Source organism: Argopecten irradians, chromosome 7, assembly GCF_041381155.1.
Source record: "Argopecten irradians isolate NY chromosome 7, Ai_NY, whole genome shotgun sequence".
Classification (NCBI taxonomy): domain Eukaryota; kingdom Metazoa; phylum Mollusca; class Bivalvia; order Pectinida; family Pectinidae; genus Argopecten; species Argopecten irradians.
This window is the reverse complement of record NC_091140.1, coordinates 20657676-20670072: the sequence shown is the minus strand read 5'-3', so window position 1 is coordinate 20670072 and position 12397 is coordinate 20657676. Positions and strand designations below refer to the sequence as shown.

The 12397-nt window shown below is 33.5% G+C and overlaps 1 long non-coding RNA gene across 1 annotated transcript; it reads left to right on the top strand.

The window, feature by feature from the left end:
- The first annotated feature begins 356 nt into the window (after positions 1–356).
- Positions 357–1253, top strand: LOC138326860 (uncharacterized). Its single transcript, XR_011208967.1, has 2 exons — positions 357–486; positions 985–1253. It is a non-coding gene; the product is annotated as an uncharacterized lncRNA (long non-coding RNA).
- Positions 1254–12397: the final 11144 nt, after the last annotated feature.

The following is a 12397-nucleotide window of genomic DNA, read 5'->3' as shown; positions in this document are numbered from 1 at the left end:
TGATTTTATGATATTCCGGATGTATCTATAAAGGAAGTCTGAATGTGAACAAATTCCTTACTTGTGCTATTTGAGTGCCATGGGGGTGAGTGTTTCTATATGTCTTTATTGTTTGTTTGTTTGATTGATTAATTAACGTCCTATTAACAGCTATGGTCATATAAGGACGGCCTCCCATGTATGCGGTGTGTTGCGTGTATGTTGTGCGAGGTGCGCGTTTTGGGAGACAGTCTTTATAAAATTCCACATTTAATGCTAAAAAACAACATTAACCCCAATGTTTCTTATTATTCTGCTATGTCAATATATGTGTATTTAAAATCAAGGGCTTCAACTTTAGTGCTATCTTGAAGAAAATGTCTTGTTTGATTTTCATCAAGTTTGGGGATTATGTGGTCATTACTGAGATATGAAAATTATTTTTTCAACATTTACATGTTGCAGTCGTGTCAGAGTAACAAACTGGTGACAGATGGATCACAGCAGGTCAGTATATGTTATCATAGTTCACTTAAAGATGCTCCACCGCTGACAGACCATAAATGATACTCATCATTTGAACAACAATTGGTGTTTAATCGTGTATAGATATGTCTAATTAACACAAAAAAAATAACATAAAATAATTTATTTTGCTGTTGGTGCATGCGCAGTCAGAACTTCATTCTATATAGAACATAGTGCCACGGAATTTTTTAATTTTTAAAACCAGATAATATTAGAATAGTGAAGTGACCATGCCTATGATGAAACAGATAAGCTCTATTTAACGCAGATAATTATTACTTGACTTTTTGGGAATCTCTCATTTCATGATATATCTAATGAAAATTTCACAGACTTGAAGTTGGCAAGTTTTTAAAGGAAACATTCGTAGAATTAAGAGCTTGATGTGGTTTCGAATATTAAACGGGTATGATGGTTTCAAAATCTACACATCGAATTTGTTGAACTTTCATTTTCCTCCAATTGTTGTATTTGTAGGTACCTTGACTTAAGAAAATATGGCACAGTGCCTAATGGTGGATTTGGGATGGGATTTGAACGATACCTCCAGTTCATCCTGGGCGTGAAAAATATCAGGGATACAATACCATTTCCTAGGACTTCTTCGCATTGTAAAATGTGAACTAGATGTGTACTTTAAGTTGTCAGAAGAAGTCCTTCAGTAGATGAAGATGAATATGAATAAATAATTATCATAATCAATGAAAAACTCAGTGAATAAAAATAAACAAACTTTTCTGAGAAAATTGAGTTTGTTTGTTTTACAGAATGGATATAAACACCTTCGAAAAGACGAAGATAATAGTTTTTGAAGCCAATTGGTCTTCACGCACATGTTACAATCCTGTTGAACTCCATCGGACAAGATCTGGGTGTCATGATAAACAATATTTAAAATCAACGTATACCGGGTAAATCAACAAACAGATAAAAGCAGTGTCAAAGGAGAACAGTATTATGGATATAGTCTTTAGAAAATTCACTTGAATTATCACAATAATCAAATATTTCCAACACGTGATATGACATCAACCTAGACAGAAATAATATTGCCCGGTTGTTTGGTTACCCTGACTAAAGAAAGCTTAGGTATCAGATGTGCAAGGAGGAGGAACAAAACAACACTTTTAAAACTTACCCTGTCTACACAGAATCAGGACTTTAGGTGGGTATTTCAACCATAGAGACGCCAGGATGGACATAGTTTAGAACTTGGAAGATTTTAGACAAGATAAACCTTTTTAATAGTGTTAATACGTGTAATCCTATCAGATAAAATGGAACAAGAGGACACAACAAGAAACCTTTATCGTTTCTACATATCAAAATATTTTCAGCAATAAAATGGAAATTGAAACGTAACAAGAGGACACAACAAGTAATGAAATACTGATTATTTTTCGTTTAATTCTTCACGACTTACTCAATGATATTGTTTCACAAACAATAAACCATTTCGATGACTAGTACGACGTGTACCCTGTCACTGATTCGTCACTCTGCTATAGCATTGTAATCGTCTCAAATGACTCGATCTTGCTACTTTTTGCCTAATGCTTTGTTCCTTTCCAACCAAAAGAAAACTTTCAGAGATTATTACTGGAAAACAATATCTGAAAAGACAAACTGAAAGAGAAAACTACTATACTCTCACACAGTAGTTAGGTATACGTAGGTGACCAACTCCTTACGTTTTGCATGTATAAGAACATCGTTCATGTTAAAAAAAGCAATGTGTAAGAAAGACTTTGACATCATCAAAGTATGTGTGCATCAAGAAAGAGATTTTGAAATAAATCATTGCCAAATCGACTGACTATAAATTAGCTTTGCTCTTCTCATGACAATAGAAGTGACCATTAGCTAATCAAATAAGTGATAATAAGTTTTTTCACCTGATAAAAACAAGATCTAATGAAAGCTTGACACCGAACTTATTTTGTTTAAATATCCTTATTGCTATTAAGTCCGTAAGATGTATTATGTATTTGAACCTTTACAACTTAACATTAGCAAGTTCACAATTATCCCATGTAACATTCTAGGTATTGAAACCGGCCAATGATTTTACATTTGTCATGATAGAAAAAATAAGATGGGTAACCTGGCGATTGACAATTTGTATTTCTGCAATGATAATACACTAAATAATCTGAAGAAGTATATGTATGACTAACTAAGCCAACTTTAACTGAAAAATTCAAATTTCAAAACGGGAGAGGTTACAGGTTCAAAGCCATCACACGTGTAGTGATCTAGTGACGCAGTGCGCCTATACCAGCTTCATTAGTCATTTCACCATGTATAAATGTTACAATAACCAGTGCGTAAATAGATATAAAAACCATCCAGGCATAAGTTAGTATGTCTGTGTGTTTGTTGAAAAATCGTCATAGAGATCGTCATGGTAGAAAGACCAATCAATAAGTTTTCGAAATCGATTTAAGAGTTGTTTTTTTTTTTTTTTTTTTTTTTTTTTTTTTTTTACTTTTGTTGCATGCCAACCTATTTATATGCATAAACTCGCAAATATCCTAGGTAAAAGTGAATATCGCATTGCATTTTACGATCGTTACATGCATGTACAATAACCAATACGTAAATAGACATAAAAACCATCCAGGCATGGGTTAGTATGTCTATGTGTTTGTTGAAAAATCGTCATAGAGATCGTCATGGTAGAAAGACCAATCAATAAGTTTTCGAAATCGATTTAAGAGTTGGTTTTTTTTTTTTTTTTTTTTACTTTTGTTGCATGCCAACCTATTTATATGCATAAACTCGCAAATATCCTAGGTAAAAGTGAATATCGCATTGCATTTTACGATCGTTACATGCATGTACAATAACCAATACGTAAATACACATAAAAACCATCCAGGCATGGGTTAGTATGTCTATGTGTATGGTTGAGAAAGTTCGTCATGGAGATCGTCATGGTTGAAAGACCAATCAATAAGTTTTCGAAATCGATTTAGGAGGGTTTTATTTGTTTTACGTTGGTTGCATGCCATCCTATTGATATGAATTCACTGCGTTGTGCAAGGAAAAAACGTGTCCTGATGATAACGTAATTCTTGTAAACAAAATAAAAAAACCAAACAGGCGATGGGATGATTTTATGATATTCCGGATGTATCTATAAAGGAAGTCTGAATGTGAACAAATTCCTTACTTGTGCTATTTGAGTGCCATGGGGGTGAGTGTTTCTATATGTCTTTATTGTTTGTTTGTTTGATTGATTAATTAACGTCCTATTAACAGCTATGGTCATATAAGGACGGCCTCCCATGTATGCGGTGTGTTGCGTGTATGTTGTGCGAGGTGCGCGTTTTGGGAGACAGTCTTTATAAAATTCCACATTTAATGCTAAAAAACAACATTAACCCCAATGTTTCTTATTATTCTGCTATGTCAATATATGTGTATTTAAAATCAAGGGCTTCAACTTTAGTGCTATCTTGAAGAAAATGTCTTGTTTGATTTTCATCAAGTTTGGGGATTATGTGGTCATTACTGAGATATGAAAATTATTTTTTCAACATTTACATGTTGCAGTCGTGTCAGAGTAACAAACTGGTGACAGATGGATCACAGCAGGTCAGTATATGTTATCATAGTTCACTTAAAGATGCTCCACCGCTGACAGACCATAAATGATACTCATCATTTGAACAACAATTGGTGTTTAATCGTGTATAGATATGTCTAATTAACACAAAAAATAACATAAAATAATTTATTTTGCTGTTGGTGCATGCGCAGTCAGAACTTCATTCTATATAGAACATAGTGCCACGGAATTTTTTCGGGATGCAATAAATTATTTCTAATATTTTTATTTTGAAGTAAAATTAAAAGCTCAAACTTTCCAATGGTGGTAATGGTGTAACTTTTGTAACTGAAAAAAATACAAAATCGTCTGATCCTGTTTTTGATAGTGAAAAAATACCATTTGTCAGCGGTGGAGCAAAGAATGATTGTGTGTGACATACTATTGCACCCTCGATATTTGGCGGTTTATTATCACTGTCTTAATAAACACGCCTGGACTATTGTATAGCAGGTTAGGTACGTTGTATTTTGGTAATTGTTGCACCTGCAATGCTAGTCCGCCTATGTACATTATTATTTGTTTGGCTTATATATAAGGCAACAAAAAGAATTTTAAAAACCTAAAAATATAGAAGGTTTGGCGGACAACTGCAAAAAGTCTCTCATGTTGAAAAAATTAGTAAAGGGATGGACATAGCAAACCATAACTTCCTCTGAAATATGGAGAATGATTCAATTATCATTATATCCGTAACTTTTTTGGCTATCTTTACAAGTATCGTAATATTAATATAAAAGAATTTTGGTTTACTTAACCGTGATTCTCGTTCAACCGCAAAGTTTTCAACCATGTGTATCGCTACCGTGTAATACTAGTATACGTTTAATAGGAGATCTATAACTAGAGTATGAAGAGTCATTTCATTATATGTATTGTCTTAAAATAATAAATATGTAAATATTTCAAAGGAAGCGTATAAACATATACTAAAATAAGTTTAAGAACAAGTCACTTGTTGGACATGCAGAAGAAACACATAAAGTGCAGAATCTCTGGATATTAATTAAAAATTAATGAATTAATATTATCCTTTATTCACTTAACAGGTAACATGGATCAGAAGATTTCAAATATATCGGCAGATTTAGTTAATTAAAATGTAATCTTATAATCTCTCTGGTTCTCATTCGGACACTTAAATTTAGCTGAAATTACAGCACCGTTTAAATCAATTAAGAAAAAAAAGTAAAAATCGCATTGCCTTCTGCACATCTCACGAAAATTCGTCTGGGCAAGGATTTATAAGTCTCATATACGTCCTTAGTCTGGGTAACGATACCGTTGTCGAAGTACCTCGCTCATGTTGACTTGCTTTTGTTGTATTCTGAACGGAAAATTATATTTTGATATGTTATTCTGTTTATTTTCCTGAAAATGATATCAAAAACGCATCAAAATCGGCCGCTATACCGAAATAACGACCTCAAAATTGCTCAATTTGTACCTGTATAACGACTCATGCGACTGCTGATTTGGGGGGGGGGGGAATAACCGATTGTGACGTCATTACAGGCAGTGGGCTATTTTGTAGTGTAGTATTTCTGATATTGGGCTATGATAATTTTCAACTATATCTATACACACACACAATTATACCTGATCCTCGGACTGTTTAAGCTGTAAACTTCTTGACCAATTCGGATGATGATATGATTTTATGAATATATTACGAAGTATTGCAACTGAACTAATGCTAAAATACATAGTCAAAAGGGATCACCTTGTATACGTTATCGTAATCCTTATATCCATTTGAATATGTTCTGTTTGAATAATTCAATTTTGCTTGTTACGAGCATTTTCATTGGCTAAAAAAATTACTTTATCAGCCCATAAAGGAAAAAATGGGGTCGCTGTTTGTAACGTCGCTTCTGATTGGCTGAGATGACGGCGTAATAATTTCATTGACAAAAGAGTCCCAAAATGAATTTTAAATGTTGAAGAGATTATCTTTAGTAAATTGAATTATAAGGATTAATTTGAATAGCTTTTTTTATGTTATGGAGATATAACACAAAAATCTGAGTGTACTCTCATCATAAACCGCTTCGCGGTTTATTTAGAGTACACTCAGATTTTTGTGTTATATCTCCATAACATAAAAAATCTATTCAAGTTAATCCTTAAATAAAAAGTTACTAGGCCTATGAATTCCATGCACCCTCATAATGAAAATGTATTACGCAGTCCAATATACGTGATTTTCTTTCTTTTAAGCAAAGATTTAGATAGTATATCAAACTATTCTAAATCTCTGTTTTAAGCAATCATCTACAGAATGATGCAGTACGTTTATTGGTCATATAAATTATCATTATTATTATATGTATATCAAATAATATACAAATATAGCATTTTGATGAGGTCGATACATGGTTATATCGACCAAAGAAAAAATATTGACCGAGGATGTAGTCCGAGGTCGATATTTTTTCTGTGGTCGATATTATAAGACTCTTTCATATGTGGATATGAAGGATAGGGATATTCTACCCGAGGGTCACAAAATGTAGTAAAACCCGAGGCTTGCCGAGGGTTTTGCAACATTTTGTGATCCCGAGGGTAGAATATCACTATCCTTCATATCCACTTATGAAAGAGTATATTTCTTTCATACCTCGATGTTTTATTGAAATTTTACAACTATAATATCCAGCCATTTTGAAATAAATTCGAAGAAATCAACGACTGGAAATCAATTTTCTATACATGAAATTTTATGTGATATTTTCAACACAAATTTCATCGTGTGCATCTTTTATAGCAAAACCAGTGATATTTGTGAAAAAAAATGTTTAAATTTTACCGAGGAAATAGAGATTTTGTTGACGCCGTGACGTCACGAGGCTTTATTGCATGGGTAGACATGCAATACAGCCGCAGGCGACATGAGTGTATTGCCCTGGACCAGCCAGTATTACACCTGTAGGTGTGAAAGAAAACCATGTATTGACCGAAATCAAAATGCTATAATTGTTTTATTATTTTTCTGGATTTTTACATGTTGAAATGAGTGTGAAACTAAATAAGCATCGCATTGTAAAATCTGCTTCGTGATGACAGTTACAATCTTATGATTTTGTAACAAGTACAATTCAAAAACAACATATGAAAACAGTATAAATTGATGCACTTCACGCTTTTATTACATGCATCCGGTGCATGCGTGTTTGTAAATTGCATACATGTACATGTACTCCATTATAAATATAGCTCCATGTCTTAAGGGCACAATGTGACAGTCAATTAAATGTGTAGTTTGTTCTCCGTTGAAATCATCCACTTCGACGTCAAACATATATTAATGGATTCAGTTTGATACATTCTCTTATGCTTAGTACTCCATTCAGTAACATAAAATTCGTATACATACAGTGGGATTAGCCTATAGCTAGGCCTAATGTTGTAAGCCTAAGTGGAATCTTGAAAAAATAACCATCAAACGTATTCACTATTTAATGGCTCCAGACGCTTAATGAATATTATTCGATTATTCCTACTCTCCTACCGTGTTGACGTTTGAAATTTAAAAGCTTAAACTGTAGTCATCAGCTGGAAGTCATCATCATTTTTGTAAGAAACCGAAACAATCAACGTGGTCTGCAATCTGATTAAAATGCAGATCCTTATTATCACTACGTTTGATATGAGGATCTGACAACATCCCATTAGGGGTCACGTCAGGATGACCTTTGGAAATGGCCAATAAAATTGGCATTGCCAGAATCTTGACTGGGGACGAACTAGTTTGAAAAAGCTGTTCGAATTATTTTCGTGCACGTAGTCATCTCGCCCAAAGTGCATAACAATGCTAAATGTCATCCGAACGTGACCCCATATGGGATATTGTCAGATCCTATATTGAACGGAGTGGTTAGAAGGATTTGTCATTTGTTGGCTACGCTTCAAACTCAGGTCATCAAAGCGTTTGTTTCAAAGCGCCAGGAACACGAAGCGTGTTGGTAACGTAGACGATAACGTTATCTAAAAATAACCATGCAAGATACTTTTTCTATAAACTACTTCCGGAAAAATCGTGCAATATTGTTTTTTATCGGTGATCACGTGGCGTGTTTTTGACCAATGAGAAGTGACAGAAAATCCAGAAAAATAATCAAATAAACTATAGATATTATTGCGTAATTTCAATAAAGGTTTATGATGAGGTAAAAATTAAACGCCAATTTCCGTATAAATGCTAAATAAATAGACAGTCGATGCATCAAAGAATTGTTTTGTTTAAGAATTAATGTTGCTTCTTACAACAATAATTAATTTTTCTTTGTTTTCATACCAAATCTGGCTTTCTGATTGGCCAATATTTTTTTTGCATTTAAGCATTGATGTCACTATTTTTTAATTTTATCGGCGTATGAAAAAAAAATTGTTTGCAAACTGTGAGAATCCGAGCAAAAAAAATCCGAGAATGGCGCGAAACCCCGACGTTATCGTGACGTCACAATAGAGACATTGACGTTGCGTATTGTTCGGTAAAAGAATCCCTTGAAAAACCACTATAATGTTACCATTTAAACATACTTAATTTCTTCAAATAGAGTATAAAATTAATTCTAAGTATTGATGTCACTATTTTTTAATTTTATCGGGTTATGAAAAAAAAATCGTTTGCAAACTTTAGTGAGAATACGCGGATTCACACAGTTTGCAAACAATTTTTTTTTCATACTCCGATAAAATTAAAAAATAGTGACATCAATACTTAAGTAAAAAGTTTTCTTACAACATTATGTTACAACGCGTGCTTAGAAATTCATATAAACCTTTCTTTTTTGTAACCTCCTTATGATGTTGGTGAATTCAGTATACATATATTTAGCCTGGTTTAAATATTGAATAAGGATTGTTGTTTTGATGACATTAAAACCACACTATGCATCAGCATGGTGTACATATAGTTTGCTAGGTACCTATTGTATTTAAATTATAAAAAAGGTTGTTAATAAAATCTTAGTTGGCTAGAGTTGTTCTGTATGTATTTTGATCAAAACATTTGGCAAAATTATTTTTTTATATAAAATCATGAAACTACATTGTAGATAATAATGTATAAATTATTATAATGCTAAATATTGACTCATTGTTTTATGTGTAATATAGGTCAAACATAAAAAGTAACTTTGCCATCTGTCCTGGAATCATTGAGTACAAAACTGATAGTCACTGTATATACTTTACATGAACAAGTGTCGTCCTAATGCCGTAGATCAAATTAAATTATTACAAGGCTAACAATCTTCCGGATCTGCATGTATTGGTGTGTTGCTTGGTGTCTTCGGCGGCATGCTTCAGTGATATAACACTATAAAAAGGGCAACAGTTCCACTTTACAAGAATACACAACACGAACATGCCGCAGTCTCCCAAAAACATGCACCTCGCATTTCACACACGCTGCACACTGCATACATGGGAGGCCGTCCTTACATGATCACAGCTGTTGAAAGAATAAAAAAACAATTGTTCAAAGTCCATCACGCAAATTTGTTTTCTCTGGTTATTAATGTTAAGTATGTATGTTTGTTACTTCCCATATCGACAGTATATACTGCAAAAACCGCATAACGAAAGGCAAACAAATCTGTTACAAAAACACAAATCATTGCAAAATTGATGTTTATATTTAAAAAAAAAACAAAAGCAAAAAAAAACTCGGACTTAGCAACGTTACCCTTCAACTTAGCAACGTTACCCTTCAATCATTTATTGTTAAAATACCACATTATTAGATTTATCATAAACGTATATATATTACAATAGCGCACATTGTTATTACAGAAGTAACATAAGCTACATAGACCTACCTTCAACGTAAAGCTATTCTGGCGTAAGAGGTCTGTTATGTGGACAATGTTGCGTTATTGTTGAGCAAACGATTCAATGCCGTATAGTGCCGTAATCGCACAAGACAACTGAAAAATGTAGCAGCCTTTTATCGACATTCCACTTTATTATGATTCATAATCTGCAAATGAGCCGGAGACCTTGCTATAGTATCTCCCGATTTCCTTTGTTGTTCACTCTTGTGACGGAAATAGATTACTCTGCATTTTTTATTCAGTATGTCGGTATTTCAGTCGTTTTCATTGAACAGCAAGACATCAAGACAAAGCCTTATCAATTGTATCTATTTATCGTCACTGAAGCACATCCATTACAATTAATCAATCATAAAACATCACGTGATCCTAAATTCATTGATTAAAACCTTTGACGTATACAAAACGTGGCATGGCAATAATGACGAAATAACACGTCATAACAAAACTGAAAGACGATGAAGACGGTGACCAATGAGAGGTCAGGTTCAAACGAACATATTAATTACCATATTATGGAATAAGCTAAGCCAATCGGAAACCGTCTTTCAAACTTGTCATGTGTCACTGTAATAGAAAAAGTAGTTCTTCAACAGGTTACCAAACTCATTCAGAGGACAATAAATAATTTTACGATATATATCCATGGTCTGATGTTTTAGTTTCAACTTAGGTCATGGCTATTGAAAAGTTAGGAGCTTTAAAATACCGCATTCTGTTCTCTTGTTAAATAAAAAACAACTCAACATTAGTTTAATAGATCGCAAATCATTATCGTGATGATACTTTTCACCAATCTACTGGTAACTTTTATTTTATAAAAATGCAATTGGACAAATTATCACGTTTTCTCGCTTTTCAATAATGTTTCCAAAATGTTAAGAAAGCAAATCTAATACAATCTGACATTGGCATTCCTATGGTATACTCTTGATTCGCTGTGAGTATAATGTTGTATGATACAAGAAGACACAACATGAACACGCCGCAGTCTCCTAAACACGCACCTCGCACTTCACACACGCTACATACTGCATACATGAGAGGCCGTCCTTATATGACCCTGGCTGTTAATAGGACGAAAAAATAATCAAACAAACAAACAAACAAACAATATAATGTGACCGTGTGGGCTGTGTTGCTTGACGTCTTCGGCAGCATTCTTCAGCGATATTGCACTATAAAAAGGGTAATAAGAGTTCCACTATATAAGAAGACACAACACGAATATACCACAGTCTCCCAAAACACGCACAGCTCACTACAAACATGCTGCATACCACATACATGGCCTGGCTGTTCATAGGACGTTAATTACTCCATCAAACAAGGAATACTGAATAAGATCAAACAATTTGTTTATATGACTGGTGCAAAAGACGATCGAAATCTTGACTTTTTTATTGTTGCATCTTGATTTTATCGTTTACAATTTATATAGTTCTTACGTCTTTGATTTCCGTGTCGATCGTCGCACTGTTCCAGATCGTCATCATGTTATTTTTTTTTATTTTTATACACAAAGATCTAACAAGAAAGGTACATCCGTGCTGTTACAAATTTATTTCCCTGCTGTTACTCAGTAGGTATTTTTTTAACAAACGGGGTCTATTAAGTATTTGGCGTTTAGTAGCTAAAACATTCACAGAACTGATATTACGTTTTATGCATATTATATACTTCTGTTATACATATGGCAGTGAAAAGGTAATAACACATAAGTTTAAAACACATATTTTTTCAATCGTTCGTTAAACGTGCTTTGGCCTTTTTGCTCTGTATGCAGTAATGACATGAAACATATTTGCGCTCGGGAAGTAAAAACGTCACACCGTATCCCGTTCGGTTTACCCGTTGATAAGAGGATTTTTTTTCATTAAAGAAATTGAATTTACTGACATCTTATCAGAAAGCTTTTGAATATACATCGTTGGGTGGTGTGTTGTTCTGTGTCATTGGCGGTATACTGCAGTGGGATCACACTATAAAAAGAAAAGAGTTCCACTATCGCAAAGTGGAGACAACACTAATACGTGTACCGCAGCCTCCCAAAACAGGCAGTAACACACATTGCATACAGGGGAGACCATCCTTTAATGGCTCTATCTGCTTGTTAAACGTTCACCTTTATCAACTAACTAATGATAAACCTTAAAATAAATGGAATGACCAACCACTACTTGCTCAATATAAAAAAAACGGAAAATATACCCATAAAATGAGTCTATGCAGTCTGATATGGTAGTCATGTCCCCAGAATAAGATTATGTATTAATCACATATAATTTCTCAAAATTATAATTATATGCTTTGTAAATAAAAACTTAGTATTTGATAATGTAAAAATGATGCTAAATATTTTATTCTTTTTACAGGTCAAAGTTCACACCCTGATAACCCTTGGGCTTGGGATTTTGCTGGTTTGCTCACTTTTCTT